General features: G+C 37.9%; 1 protein-coding gene across 5 annotated transcripts in view; it reads right to left on the reverse strand.

Annotated features, from left to right (window-relative positions):
* The window catches only part of IL13RA2 (interleukin 13 receptor subunit alpha 2), an 83,267-nt gene that overhangs the window by 63,886 nt on the left and 3,790 nt on the right, over positions 1–15,591 (reverse strand). The window contains exon 1 of one of the 5 annotated variants that reach the window (XM_061409542.1): positions 403–614. The exons of the other annotated variants lie outside the window; for them this stretch is intronic. The gene's annotated coding sequence lies outside the window, so the exon portion shown is untranslated. Of the gene's footprint in view, positions 1–402; positions 615–15,591 lie in introns of those variants that run through there. 5 annotated transcript variants of the gene reach the window in all.

The raw sequence follows: 15,591 nt of genomic DNA on the forward strand, positions 1-15,591 counted from the left end.
CATTTTAAAGGAGCTCTATGGTTATTTCTAAGGTTAAGAGAGAAAAGTTACAGTGAAGTGGAAAATTCACATTTATAGAAAAAAAAATCACACAGAACTCTCAGAAAACCTCTTAACTTTAAAATGAAACTATCTTTACCATTTCTAATGGACCAGGTTTGCTTATAAAAGGTATGATTTTTTTATAGAAAATAAAAGCTAATAAGATGAGAATAATAAAAATTAAAATCCAGTGTTATTTACTCTGATTATCCATCACCTATTAGTTAACTTCATGCAAAATATTACAATATTTTCCCAGATTAATATTGTCAAGTCAACTTTTTGCCACAAAAAAGAATTATGAGCCCCTTTTAAAAGAAGCGAATAAAGTAAAACAAAAAATTATTCAAAATAGCTTACCTCTAATTCCCACACTCCCTCCCTCAAACTTAAGTTCCAGACTTAGTACAAGTGAATAATGTGTCCAGTTATAACTGAATTCTTCTGCAATGTCACTGAAATCTGTCTCAATGAACAGTTTCTTAGCTTAACGGATTTTAAATGACCTTAGAACTAAAGTTTTTATGGAGGAGGAGCTCTGCCTTATCCACCAAATGTACTGTCATGAGAATATGTGAATTTAAACAGGTCAGCATTCAAGGTTATATTTGTCAAAAGATTCAGAGGAAATCACAAAGTTCATCTGAATGATTTTCTTTCCCTTTTAATTAGTTCCTGATACGGCATTGCAGTATGCCAATGTTATTTTACTATGTGACTCACCACATTGGAAATTAAAAGATAAGTAAGTGATTAAAGGTAAGTATGTTATTGCCAGGACTATGTTGTTTCCTCAGAGTGCACTATCTATAAAGTACTTTATTGTGTTGAGTTTCACATATCTTTAAGTATGAAAAGTATCATAAGTGGACAAGGAATCAGGAAACCTGGATTCAACTTTAGACTCTCCTTCCCACCGTCAGCTAGGTGACTTTGGGCAATTTCTTTAACTTCTTTGGCCTCAGTTTCAAAAAATTTATTGAATGGAACCTCAAAATTCATCTAGTTTAACTTGCAATTCCAAGCAAAAATTGCCTCTGCATTTCCCCCCAAGAAACAGTCAGTTTCTCATATGTAAAATTAGCAGTTAGAACTAGATGATGACTAAGGTTTTCCCTGATTTCTAAAATTCCTGGTGTTGTAATTAAAACTCAGTAAGTGTCATGTATATTTTTCCCATTGAAAGTTTATAAAATATCCCTTTACATAACCAAACAAGATTTTATGTTAGCCCAGATAAAATTAAGAAACTCAGATCACCATCAAGTTGGCCCTCATCTTTCAAGTCTCCACAGTTTTTAATCCATTTCTGATTTTATCTCCATGACCAGGAACTATGCAAAACTATAAGAAGCTTGGATACTTTTGATGTTTTTTGAAAGTAGATGAAGTGGTGACAGTGATTTATTCCAAAATAGGAATGAACTGAGATTGGATTCAGTCTATATACCATCTAATATTCCAATGGATTAAAAAGTATCTTTTTTGCTTTGGAACACAGGTTCAGAATTGATAACTTATCTCCGATAACAAAGATATATTTTACATTAAATATATGAATAAACAAATAAAAAGCAAAGAGTCTGACTGAAGAAGGGACCATGGATTACAGTCTTCACTCCATTACTAAATGTGTTTTACCTAAGTTTTTTTCCTTCTTTATTCATTTGCATAGTTAATGCTTCCTCTTAAATTGAAGTTGAAGATGGAAAGAAACAGAATTGTTCAGGGAATTTGGTATTTGCTTTTCAGATGTCAGCTAGTTTGGCTCTTTTGTCAGAAATTACTTATCAGGCCTACATGAGGAATTTTATAATCAGAATTTGCTGACGAGATGATAAGGAAATAGGGACCTAGATTCAAAATCTTCTTTACTTTCCCTGTGATCACAATTACAATTAATTAATTTAGTCTCTACTTAAAAAAAAAAAAAAACTCTCTAGGAAGTTTTCAAGCTTCCTGTATCCCCCAAATCCTCTGGCTCTTGCAAATATTTTATTATACTATGTAGTATAATGGAGAGGTACAATTAAAGAAATAGAAGTATAATAATATCTTGGAATAACACAGTACATTTATTTATAGACAGGCAAACTGTCAGCTACAAATTGGCACTTGCCATCTACCTCTACAAGGATTAAATCATGTGCTGCTACAGCTGCTGACTTTCAACAACACCTGAAAGGAGCTCAGGGCAGAGAGCAGAAATGAGGCACCATGTGTTCTGGGAAAAATTGGCAGGACAGGTCTTCAGACAGATATTTTTAGGAGCTGATTTTATGAGCCCAATTCTTGCATCTCCTCATATCTAGAAAAGCACTAAAATCATTCATGGTGACACCTGTTTATCGTGACTAGCAGTCACCTACAAGAGACTAGCAGAAACTTTTGCAAAAAATATGTGCTTGATTGCATGTACTTCCCCTTCATCAAAATCACATATTTTAGACCTTCCCCTCTACCTCTTTGGAGCAGTTTCTCAGAGCTATCTGAGGTGCTGTCTCTCAGGCTATAGTCCTCATTTTGCCTGAAATAAAACTTGACTCACAGCTCTCACACTGTGTGTTTTTGTTGACAAAACCATAAATTAAATGTCATACCTTGGTGCCCATGGGGGATTAGTCCCATGATCCCCACATGGATACCAAAATCCATGGATGTTCAAGTCCCTTATATAAAATGGTATAGTACAACTGGCCCTCCTTATCTGTGGATGCAGAATACCCATATCTGGAGGGCTGACTGTATAGTTGATAAAATGAAGTTGGAAACAATAATGCACCATGCCTCAGAAATTAAAGTTAATTAGATTTGAACTTCTACTTTGATTTGATAGCTTAGTCAGTGAAAGCATAGACTTAGCTTTGCTCTTTAGTGTGAAGGGAAAGACACTAAAAAGACAACTCATTTTAACATACTAAAAGTCCTACTTGATGGCTTTCTAGTGACATCAATAGAAGTTGCCAGTGATACTTTGTATGCTTATACTTTAGCACTCATTACTCTGACCCAGATACAAAGCATGTTGCGATTCCTAAAAAAATAATTAAAGAATTTGGGAATAAGCCTAATTGGTGTAGAGAAAGGAAGTGGGACAAAACTAGTTGGAGCAGTCCCCCACTAGCTGAAAGTTAGTCTATACCAAAACCAAAAAAGAGTATAAACCCACATTTGATGAAGGCCAGGGTCAGTGTAACCCAAGGGACATGAAATGAAAAGGTACGTCAAAGCCTCAGAGCAGGGAAGTTTCTAAGAACAGTTGGGATAAGGTCATTCTTCTGAGAGAATCAGGCAAGATGATACAAATGATTCTGCAGTCAACAGTCAGTCCCTGAAAAGTGGTCAGCAAAAACTAGGCCAAAGATTTAGGCCTGGGTCCCAATTTCAACAGAGACACAGAAAAAGAACTGAACTTCAGATCGGAACCAAAGTCCAATTAAACAGCCAGTAGCAGATGGTGGGGTAAGAGAGAAAATCTAAAGCCTGAGCTTACAAAGTGTCCCAGGGGCCCAGATCAATTTCAGAGGCATAGCATACATTAGGCTTTTTCCAAACCTCCACCTGCTAAAACAGAATGGTTCTTATTGGGTCAAGAGTATGTCAGAACTGAGCCTTTGTAGGCTGATATCACTAGGAGAGACAAGTACTATCCATGAGCTCTTTAGCAGGAACGTATTTTTTGTTGTTGTTCAGTTGCTGAGTTCAACTCTTCGCAACTCTATGGACTGCAGCATACCAGGCTTTCCTATCCTTCACTATCTCCCAGAGTTTGCTCAGACTCATGAATATTTAACATATTTATTACCTTATTTTATCCATTAGTACCCTGAGATAGTTAAGTAGATAATATTTCAGTTTTAAAAATGAATATCATTCAAGTTTCAATAGGTTAAATTACTTCCAGAAATCAAACATTCAAGAAAAATAAAATGGGTAGACCTCACAACTAGTCCAATGCTTTTCCTGTAAAACTACTGCTGGGATTCTTCCTGATACCTCAGCAGCTAAAGTAGCTGACTGGCAGGGGTCATGATATCTCTTTCATTGTGTAAAGTTCTGCAACTCCCACCAAAACAGGAAAAAGGAATTCTTGAACTTTTGATAAAATGAGGCAATTAGCAAAGACATTATTTAATGTGTCATAGTATTATTTTCTTTGTTATGCTAAAAGACATTAAATAAGCACGAACAAGAAAAATAAGTATTTAAAAATAATTAAATTAATTAAATAATTAAATAATTAAATAATTGAATAGTTTATATGTACAAACACACACACTTTTTTTAAAAAAATTCTTTGAATTTGAGAAAAGTTTTTAAACTTTCAGGCAAATGTCAAACTTCTCAGGTTCTGTGGGGATTAAAAAAAAAATCATAACACCCCAGAAAACTGACTTGAAAAGTTATTTGGTAAAGTTGACATGTCTACAGAAAAGCAGTGTGCTATAAAGAACATACTCTGTGAGACAGACAGCATCTAGACTGCCTGCATTCCCCTGAATCCAGTTTTTAATACTCTAAAACCAGCTATTATTCATTTATGAACTCTGAATTCCTCTACAGACTACCACAGATTCAAAGCAAGATACCAGAGCTAAGATTCTCAGGAAATCTGCAAAAGCTAGGAAATACAATTAGCACTATCATGATGCAGTCCCCAGAATAACACCAAACACACTTAAGCACAGACACATAGACTGTCAAAGGTCAGTAGTACAAGATTCTGTTTTCTATTCACTCACCTTTATTCAATGGTCCATAGAGCAATGATGTGCCAAGTACTGCTCTAGATGTTTAAGGTACAAATGTGAGTTAGATACTATCTCATGTAGCTCATATTCTAGTTAGAGGGATAGAAACTAGAAACTTGATAATTATAGTTCTGTGTGATAAGAACAGTAAACTATGACAGAATCATAGGCAGCAAAAGAAGCTAAGAGGAAAGAACTCATTCTATGAGTTCTCATTCTATGAGTGTTGTGGAAAAGGTGAGTGTCTTTAAGAAGAGACTGGGGGCGGGGAGTAGAGGAGTGAGCAAGTAGGTAGGAGACTGATGCTCCTTATATATTTGCTCTTTGTCCCCAGTTCCTGGCACAAATTTCCTAAGACTCTTGGAATTTCTGAGTGAAAGGAATGTCTTCTGTATTTTTAATGATCACCTTTCAGCCAAACTTAAGCTTATGCTAATGAGGTGATGATTGGTGAGCCCCAACTTAGCTCAAAATGAGGGTTGGTTGTCAGAGGAACCAACCTTGAGATTAGAGGTTGGAACTATCATCCCCACTACCTGAGCTCCTGGGAGATGAGAGGGGGCTGGAAGTTGAGTTCCATCACCAAAGATTTAGTCAGTTATGCCTAACTAATGAGTCTTTGATAAAAACAACTTGGCATGGAGAGTTTCAAGGTTGGTGAGCACATCAAGATACAAGGAAGTTGACACACTTGGAGAGAGAATAAAACCTCCATGAACTGAAGTACCCCTACCCCTACGAATACCTTGCCCTTTTACATGTCTCCCACTTGGCTGCTCTTATAATAAACCATTAATAGACAGTATAGTGTTTTCCAAAGTTCCTTGAGTCATTCTAATGAACTATCAAACCTAAAATGAGTCATTAGGACTTCCTGAATTTACAGCTGGTTGATCAGAAGTACTGGGACTTTTGACTGGCATCTGAAGTGGGGACAGTCTTGAGGGATTGACCTCTTAACCTGTGGGGTCTTTGCTAACTACAGATAGCATCAGCATTGAATTGAATGGTAGGATATCAGTTGGGGTCAGAGAATCTGAGACTGAATAATCAGTTCATGTTAGAAAGCACTACAAACAAGTCAACTGTCTTTTTAACCATTTCTGTATGAGTCATCAGTTCAGTTCAGTTCAGTCACTCAGTCATGTCCAACTCTTTGTGACCCCATGAACCGCAGCATGCCAGGCCTCCCTGTCCATCATCAACTCCCAGAGTCTACCCAACCCCATGTCCATTGAGTCGGTGATGCCATCCAACCATCTCATCCTCTGCCATCCCCTTCTCCTCCTGCTCTCAATCTTTCTCAGCATCAGGGTCTTTTCCAATGAGTCAGTTCTTCACATCAGGTGGCCAAAGTATTGGAGCTTCAGTTTCAGCATCAGTCCTTCCAATGAACACCCAGGACTGATCTCCTTCAGAATGGACTGGTTGGATCTCCTTGCAGTCCAAGGGACTCTCAAGAGTCTTCTTCAACACCACAGTTCAAAAGCATCAATTCTTCGGTGCTCAGGCTTCTTCACAGTCCAACTCTCACATCCATACATGACTACTGGAAAAACCATAGCCTTGACTAGACGGACCTTTGTGGACAAAGTAATGTCTCTGCTTTTTAATACGCTGTCTAGGTTGGTCATAACTTTCCTTCCAAGGAGTAAGCGTCTTTTAATTTCATGGCTGCAATCACCATCCACAGTGATTTTAGAGCCCCCCAAAGTGGTGTCAACCACTGTTTCCACTGTTTCCCCATCTATTTCCCACGAAGTGATGGGACCGGATGCCATGATCTTAGTTTTCTGAATGTTGAGCTTTAAGCCAACTTTTTCACTCTCCTTTTTTACTTTCTTTTCTTTTTTTTTTCATCAAGAGGCTCTTTAGTTCTTCTTCACTTTCTGCCATAAGGGTGGTGCCATCTGTGTATCTGAGGTTATTAATATTTCTCCCAGCAATCTTGATTCCAGCTTGAGTCACAGGCCACTATTTGCAAAGGCCTAGGTCTTTCAGGAAACTTATCAAGATAATGTTGTTTGATAAACTGTAGCAAAGACTGTTTGTCAGCATCCATTTTCATGTTCTTCCTGTTAGTAATGGAATCTTATGAGCTGTATCTGTGTGCAAGGCTTCTGAGCCAGAGACTACATTTCCATACTCCTTTGCAGTTAGGTATGAGAGAAATTTAGACAATGATATGCAAGCAGCAGTGATGTGTGTGACCTTTGGTCATATTTTGACAAAAAAACTCTTGTCCACTTCTTTCTCTCTCCTCACTAAACCAGTAGGCTATAGCACAGACATGATAATGGAAGCCAATTTGACCACATAGACAAAGTCACCATTCTAGGAGACAGCCAGGCAACAGACAGAAGGACCCTCAGGCTTGGATGATCTCCTGCAGCAGTGCTGCATGCCCACCTTTGGTCTGTTGCTTGAGCCATAATATTTCAAGGTCTCTTGATTATCACAACTTACTGTGTAACCCTAAATAACATAGGGATAAATCCTCATTAAAGTACAATTGAATTCACACCTGCACTATTTATAATAGCCAACACATGGAAGCAAGCCAAGTGCCCATCAACAAAGGATTGGCTTAAGAAGATGTGGTATGTGTAAACAATGGAATATTAGCCATAGAAAAAGAATGAAATAATGCCATTTGCAGAAACATAGATGGATCTAAAGAGTATTATGCTTAGTGAAGTAACTTAGAGATAGACAAACACTATATGAAATCACTTATATGTAGAATCTGGAAAATAATACAAATGAATCTATGCACAAAACAGAAACAGACTCACAGACATAGAAAACAAATTTATGGTTATGAAAGAGGAGAAGGGAGGGAGAGACAAATTCGGGGTATGGCATTAACAGATACAAACTACTATACATAAAATAGATAAACAATAAGGATTTACTGTATAGCACAGGGCTTTATAACCTTTATCTTGTAATAACCTATAGAAAAAAAGAGTCACTATGCTGTACACCTGAAACTAACACAATATTGTAAATCAACAATACTTCAGTTTTTCAAAATACAATTGCTATTACTTAATGTGTTACTCTTCCCAAAGGTATCTGCACAAAGGTATCTTCTATCTAAAAATCAAAGAATGTATAAATTAAAAAAAAAAAATTCCCTGGAATGATAAGAGGAAAAACACAGACATGAAATAGACTTCACAATATTAGTTCGAACATAGTATATTATCTGCTATCAGGCATTTTTTCAATTTCTAAATTTGCTATTGTTTAAGAATATTGAAAGATAAATAAAAGTAGAAATAATATAATGAAACTGCATGTACCCATTATCTAGATTCAACAATTATCAAGATAACATTTTTATTAATCATATCATGAAAACTGATATTCCTATTTTCAAAGGTAAGAAAGTATCATGTTAAGAGACACTGCTGAAATGCTGAAACTAATCTAAAAATCATAGTCTAACACCCTCTTTTTTACAGCCAAGTAAACCAAAGCCCTGAATACAGAGATGACCTATCAAAGCCATTTAGTTAGAAACAGCTGGTATAAGAATCAGTTTCCACTGTATCATACTGCTATTTAATACTGTTTAATTTATTTGAATCTTTTGAAAATAACTGATGAAACATGGTAAAGCCCTTTTTCCATAAATTCATTAAAACAGACTATTCTCCAGATGAGTCTTTTCTACCTAAAATATTTTCCTAAGAATACAAGTTACAAAACAACTCTTCCACTTATCCCCTTTTACATCTAAATGTACTATAATAGAAATAGTTCATCAATCAAGAGTTCAGAGAAATAATCATATAGAATTTTACCGTAAAATCATGACCTTTCCGGATTTGTCTCTTGATAATGCTAAGACGGGAATAAACACATGATGAACTTGTTAATGAACTACTAACAGGAAACCAGAGTATACACATGTGTATCCTTGGATTGAGTCTCAATAAAGTTAGGAAGTTAAGTCCCAGCTGGAGACTGGACAACCAGCAGAAAATTCCTACAGCCAGGGCACAGCATATTTTAGAAAAAATAAAGATCAATAAATATTAATTTCCTCAAGTTGTCATTCTAATACTGGCACAGGGGTTTTAAAATGCTTAAACAATTCCTAAACTGGGTTTCAAAACCATTTCACCTATTAATCTTTGCATTTCATTTAGAAGAAAACTACAGGTTTTATGGTTCATATTTATTGCATATTTAACAGTTGGCTTCAAAGTGGTTATATTGCTTGAAAACAGAACAGCTGGATTATTTTAACTAATATTGAGATGATCTTGTGAATTATATTTTAGATTGCCAGCATATCTTTGAAGAAGTGCTTCATTTCTTTCCTCAGACTGTGACCTACTTTCTCCTTAGGTTGCTGCTGCTGCTGCTGCTGCTAAGTTGCTTCAGTTGTGTCCGACTCTGTGTGGCCCCATAGACGGCAACCCATCAGGCTCCTCCATCCCTGGGATTCTCCAGGCAAGAGCACTGAAGTGGGTTGCCATTTCCTTCTCCAATGCATGAAAGTGAAAAGTGAAAGTGAAGTCGCTCAATCGTGTCCGACTCTTTGCGAACCAATGGACTGCAGCCTACCAGGCTCCTCCGTCCGTGGGATTTTCCAGGCAAGAGTACTGGATTGGGTTGCCATTGCCTTCTCCGTCTCCTTAGGTTACCACCATTCATTCATTCAGTCACTCATTTATTTGGCAAACACTGAGTTCTGTGTTAGATAAGCTGTATACAACAATGAATGAACAAATTCCTGCCCTCACTGAACTTATATTCCAGTGTTAGAGATAAACCATAAAACAAACAAGCAAAAATTGGTTAGGTATGGATGTGAGAGTTGGACTGTGAAGAAAGTTGAGTGCCGAAGAATTGATGCTTTTGAACTGTGGTGTTGGAGAAGACTCTTGAGAGTCCCTTGGACTGCAAGGAGATCCAACCAGTCCATTCTGAAGGAGATCAGCCCTGGGATTTCTTTGGAAGGAATGATGCTAAAGCTGAAACTCCAGTACTTTGGCCACCTCATGCAAAGAGTTACTCATTGGAAAAGACTCTGATGCTGGGAGGGGTTGGGAGGAGGAGGAGAAGGGGACGACAGAGGATGAGATGGCTGGATGGCATCACCGACTCGATGGACGTGAGTTTGAGTGAACTCCAGGAGTTGGTGATGGACAGGGAGGCCTGGCATGCTATGATTCATGGGGTCGCAAAGAGTCGGACACGACTGAGCGACTGAACTGAACTGAACTGAATGATAAATGCCATACAAAACACAAGAGGCAGGTTAAGAGGCTAAATAGTGATGGGTGGAGTGAGGGAACAAGGTTTTTTTTAGAAAGGATGATTAGGAAGGCCTCTCTGAGGAAGGATCTGAATAAAAAGGTGGAGGGAGTCATGAAGATAACAGTAAAGAGTGTTTCAGACAGATGGAACAACAAGTACAATGGCCCTAATGAGGGACTGTGTTTGTGGGTTGGGAGCAGAGTAAGCAAGGAAGAAAGTAAGAAGAGGAAAGGTCAGAGAGGTAGAGGTGCAGTTTGTGTGGTGCCTTCTAGGCCATTTTAGACTTTGGCTTTTGTTCTGAGTGAGATGGGAGTCACTGAAAGGTTTTCATCAGGGAGTATACGAAATTACTTGTATCGTTGATATAATTCTAGCTGCTGAAAAGATAATAAACTGGAAAAGGAAATAGTTTTCTAGTAATTTTCTAGCCAAGAGATAATGGAAGTTTATACTATGATGGTGGAAAGTGCCATATTCTGAATATATTTTGAAGGTAGGTCTGGTGTGATCTTCTAAAAGATTAGATGTGGGGTATATGAGTGAATGGGTAATCTAAAATGATACCAAGGATTCTAATCTAAGCAATTAGGTAAACGGTGATGCCATTTACTGAAAGGAGGCACACTAGGGGAGGAGCAGGCTAGGCATAGGTATGAAGAATTCAATTTTGGACATGGAAAGTTTGAGCTGTTCATTAAACTTCCAATGAAGATACAGAGTGGACAGTTGGATACACAAGTCTAGAGTATAGGGGAGATCTCAGAACTAGAGTTAATGATACATGGCTGTTGTTTTAGTTATTAAGTTGTGTCCAACTCTTTTGCAACTCCATGGACTATAGCCCACCAGGCTCCTCAGTCCATGGGATTTCCCAGGCAAGAATCCTGGAGTAAGTTGCTATTTTCTTCTCCAGGGGATCTTCCCTGACCAGAGATTAGACCCATGTCTCCTGCATTGGCAGGTGGATTCTTTACCGCTGAGTCACCTGGGAAGCATTAATGATATATACGTGGTCCTTAAAGTTCTGAGACTGAGAATGAGACTGTCTGGTGATCATATTTTTGGATTGTGTAGCAGGTTGAGGCATGGGTCATTCTAGAGAATTACTACACAATTGCAAAAGATAAACATTTGGTGATTGAAACAACTATCTAATATCAGCAGATAAACTAAATGATGTTCACTGGTTTTAATCTGTATGCCCTTTATTCTCAAGTACAAAAGTATATTCAGTCCTCTTTCTTTTAACTTATTCTATTTTAAATAGTCAAAGTTTCAGCATTATTAACACTCCACTGCTAATCACTAAGCTTCTAAAAGCCACAGTCTTACTCACTTTATAAGACTCATTCTTACAAAGCTCTTTTCTAGAAATTTTCCTTCCCTGGCTAGTGGCATTATCACATTAAAATATGAAACTTTCTTACTTTTAGACACCTCAATTCCCTTCTTTCCTATTTAAGTTTGAAGACCAATGAAAAATTTTTGTGCTCTTATGACAACTAGGGGGCAACAAATGAAAATTTCCCTGAAGATAAAGTTGTTCAAAGACTCATAATTTCAGGACTCAAGAGATACCTTTAAAAAAAAATCCTCAAAATTCATCAAATTATACACAGTAAATATGTACAGTTCTTTCCATATCAATTATACTTCACTAGTGCACTCATCTCACATGCTAGTAAAGTAATGCTCAAAATTCTCCAATCCAGGCTTCAGCAATACATGAACCGTGAACTTCCTGACGTTCAAGCTGCTTTTAGAAAAGGCAGAGGAACCAGAGATCAAATTGTCAACATCCGCTGGATCATGGAAAAAGCAAGAGAGTTCCAGAAAAACATCTATTTCTGCTTTATTGACTATGCCAAAGCCTTTGACTATGTGGATCACAATAAACTGTGGAAAATTCTGAAAGAGATGGGAATACCAGACCACCTGACCTGCCTCTTGAGAAATCTGTACGCAGGTCAGGAAGCAACAGTGAGAACTGGACATGGAAAAACAGACTGGTTCCAAATAGGAAAAGGAGTACGTCAAGGCTGTATATTGTCACCCTGCTTATTTAACTTTTATGCAGAGTACATCATGAGAAACGCTGGACTGGAAGAAACACAAGCTGGAATCAAGATTGCCGAGAGAAATATCAATAACCTCAGATATGCAGATGACACCACCCTTATGGCAGAAAGTGAAGAGGAACTAAAAAGCCTCTTGATGAAAGTCAAAGTGGAGAGTGAAAAAGTGGGCTTAAAGCTGAACATTCAGAAAATGAAGATCATGGCGTCCAGTCCCATCACTTCATGGGAAATAGATGGGGAAACAGTGGAAACAGTGTCAGACTTTATTTTTTGGGGCTCCAGGGTCTCTGCGGATGGTGATTGTAGCCATGAAACTAAAAGACACTTACTCCTTGGAAGGAAAGTTATGACCAACATAGATAGCATATTCAAAAGCAGAGACATTACTTTGCCAACAAAGGTCTGTCTAGTCAAGGCTATGGTTTTTCCTGTGGTCATGTATGGATGTGAGAGTTGGACTGTGAAGAAGGCTGAGCGCCGAAGAATTGATGCTTTTGAACTGTGGTGTTGGAGAAGACTCTTGAGAGTCCGTTGGACTGCAAGGAGATCCAACCAGTCCATTCTGAAGGAGATCAGTCCTGGGATTTCTTTGGAGGGAACTATGCTGAAGCTGAAACTCCAGTACTTTGGCCACCTCATGCGAAGAATTGACTCATTGGAAAAGACTCTGATGCTGGGAGGGATTGGGGGCAAGAGGAGAAGAGGACGACAGAGGATGAGATGGCTGGATGGCATCACTGACTCGATGGACGTGAGTCTGAGTGAACTCTGGGAGTTGGTGATGGACAGGGAGGCTTGGCGTGCTGCGATTCATGGGGTCGCGAAGAGTCAGACACGACTGAGTGACTGAACTGAACAGAACTGAACTGAAGCTGTTAAAAATATTTTTTAAAAAATATTTCATTCTGTATCACTGGATTGTTGTGCTGACTTTCTGTTACTACTAGTTTCAACTGATCTCTGTGGTAGATTCCCATTAATCCTTATGTATTTAAATGTTGAGAGCAAATTATATACCATCTTCCTTGGTTCTGAGCTGCTTTCTAGCATATATATGTGACACACATTTAGAAGAAGACATAGATTAGCTAAGAGAAATGCAGATATACCTAGAAAATTAATCACGACAGCTTCAGATCTTCGTATAGTGTCTGAGAACATTAATTTGGGAGTCATACTGCCCGGGTTTGAATTTCAGCACCATTACTTACTAGTTGTGTAACTCTAGAGAATGTACTAAAACATCTTCATGCCTTACTTTCCTCATCTTTAAAATGGAGATAGGAATAGGTCTCACTTCGCAGAATTGTGAAAGTGAAAGTCACCCAGTTGTGTCCAATTCTTTGCGACCCAATGAACTGTAGTCCATGGAATTCTCCAGGCCAGAATACTGGAGTGGGTAGCCTTTCCCTTCTCCAGGGGAATCTTCCCAACCTAGGTATCGAATCCAGGTCTCCCACATTGCAGGGGGATTCTTTACCAGCTGAGCTACAATGGAAGCCCAAGAATACTGGAGTGGGTAGGCTATCCCTTCTCCAGCAGATCTTCCTGACCCAGGAATCAAACTGGGGTCTCCTGCATTGCAGGTTGATTCTTTACCAACTGAGCAATCAGGGAAGCCCTTCACAGAATTGTAGAAATAATTAAATGAATACATATAAAGCATCTACTATGTGCTTGGCACACAGTAAGCCTATGTGTGAATTGGGTGATAGATTTTGATCAGAAGGTTGGGCAGGGGTTGAATAAAACAAAGCTCTATCTGTCCACTTACTTGTCAAGATTTACCCCTTGCCACCTATTGGGGTTAGAAGTCCCATATGGGAAAGAAGCAGGTATGTGTTAAATATTTCACATTTGCACAGTATGACTCATTCTTATCTTGAGTATTTTGCAAAGTAGAGACTAGGACTGCTAATTTTAGTGATTTGTAAGGAATGAAGGTATACATATAGATGCACATATGAACAAAATTAAAAAAAAATCCTAGAAGATGGACGATAAACATAATAAGAAAATATGAAAATGGAAGGAGATTGGAGAGCAAGAATTGCTAAACCATCAAAGACCTCATTCCCACACTTGGCAATTATGCCTAAGCTGTCTGTATTTTTTTTTTTTTTTTTTAAGTAAGAGGGACAATTTTCTGTAAATGCTTAATAGAAATCTTTTAAGTTCCACTAGTGATACAAAAGAGGCCCCTCTTTTGGAGAAAATGTAGCAAAGAGTGTCTCAAGATATAATATTCATAGATAATTATAAGTTCCCAAACATTAAATAACAATAACCAGATTCCTTCCTTAGTTTATCAATTCCATACGCCAGAGTGGGCTACAGAATCTCTGAGACCCAAAAGATAGAATAAAGGATTGTAAGGAAGCCAGTGTGAAAAAGCAGCTATCATTTCCACTTCTTCCTAAAGGTTGAAAAACCGAAATTAGGAGAAAAGCATAAAGATATATTTCCTTCCCTCAAGAAGCTGATAGTCTAGTCCAGGAAAGGTAGAGAGGTGAAAAGACAAATGGAATGCAGTCCACTAAATACTAACTGATAGACAGAAGCATTTTTTTCCATATGGGTCTATGGAAATCCAGGCAGTGAGTTTCAGTGAGGGGATGATGTCTGCGTGGAGTTTTAAATGAGAAATAGGAGATAAATGATAAACAGGAAATGTCACTATCTTCTCCTTGGATTATTGGAAGTATTCCCTATCTTCCCTCTGACCCACCCTCTCTGGCACACAAGAAAAATATGAAGGAGGACTTGAGTTGTCTAGGGAGGGAGAAATTGAGATGGGTCCAGCAAACATAGTTTTTATTTAGAACAAGGTAGCTTGACTGTGTGTAAATTTGGGCCATATGCTTTTTCTTTTCATTGGCCTTCCACATTACCATGAGTCTTTTAGAGTGACACACTATTTGACAATTTTCATCTGCTATGTTATCCAAATACTTAATGACACAGATTCTAATTCCAAGCTACATAGATGCTCCCTTACTATGGACACCTTAGAAAAAAATTCAATAGCTGTGAACATTCTTTCTCATAAGGCTTGGTGAGATTTGTTGTTGCCAATATATGCCACATTTAATTTCTTAGCTATCATCTGTGATATTTAATGAGTCAAATTCCTATGATAGCAAATTTCTTTTATTTCCCTGCATGGTAAATCAGTATCTCTCCCTTCTCCTCCTTAGCCCATTATGAGACTCAAAAGAAAAAGGTCATTTCTAAAATCATAAGAAATATCTTCTATATGAGTCTCCCTCTGCCATGGCACTCTTCCTGTGTCCTTCATTTTTAAAGAATATGTTCTTCTAAATTCTCTCTCTCTCATAAGCCTGTCAAACTTCTGTGGACCTACAGGTTCTTATCACTCACAGACATACACACACTCATGGGACGTCCCCAAACAACCACCAAAATAAAGAAAGATTTAGTGA

The sequence above is a fragment of the Bos javanicus genome, chromosome X (genome assembly GCF_032452875.1).
Source record: "Bos javanicus breed banteng chromosome X, ARS-OSU_banteng_1.0, whole genome shotgun sequence".
Taxonomy (NCBI): domain Eukaryota; kingdom Metazoa; phylum Chordata; class Mammalia; order Artiodactyla; family Bovidae; genus Bos; species Bos javanicus.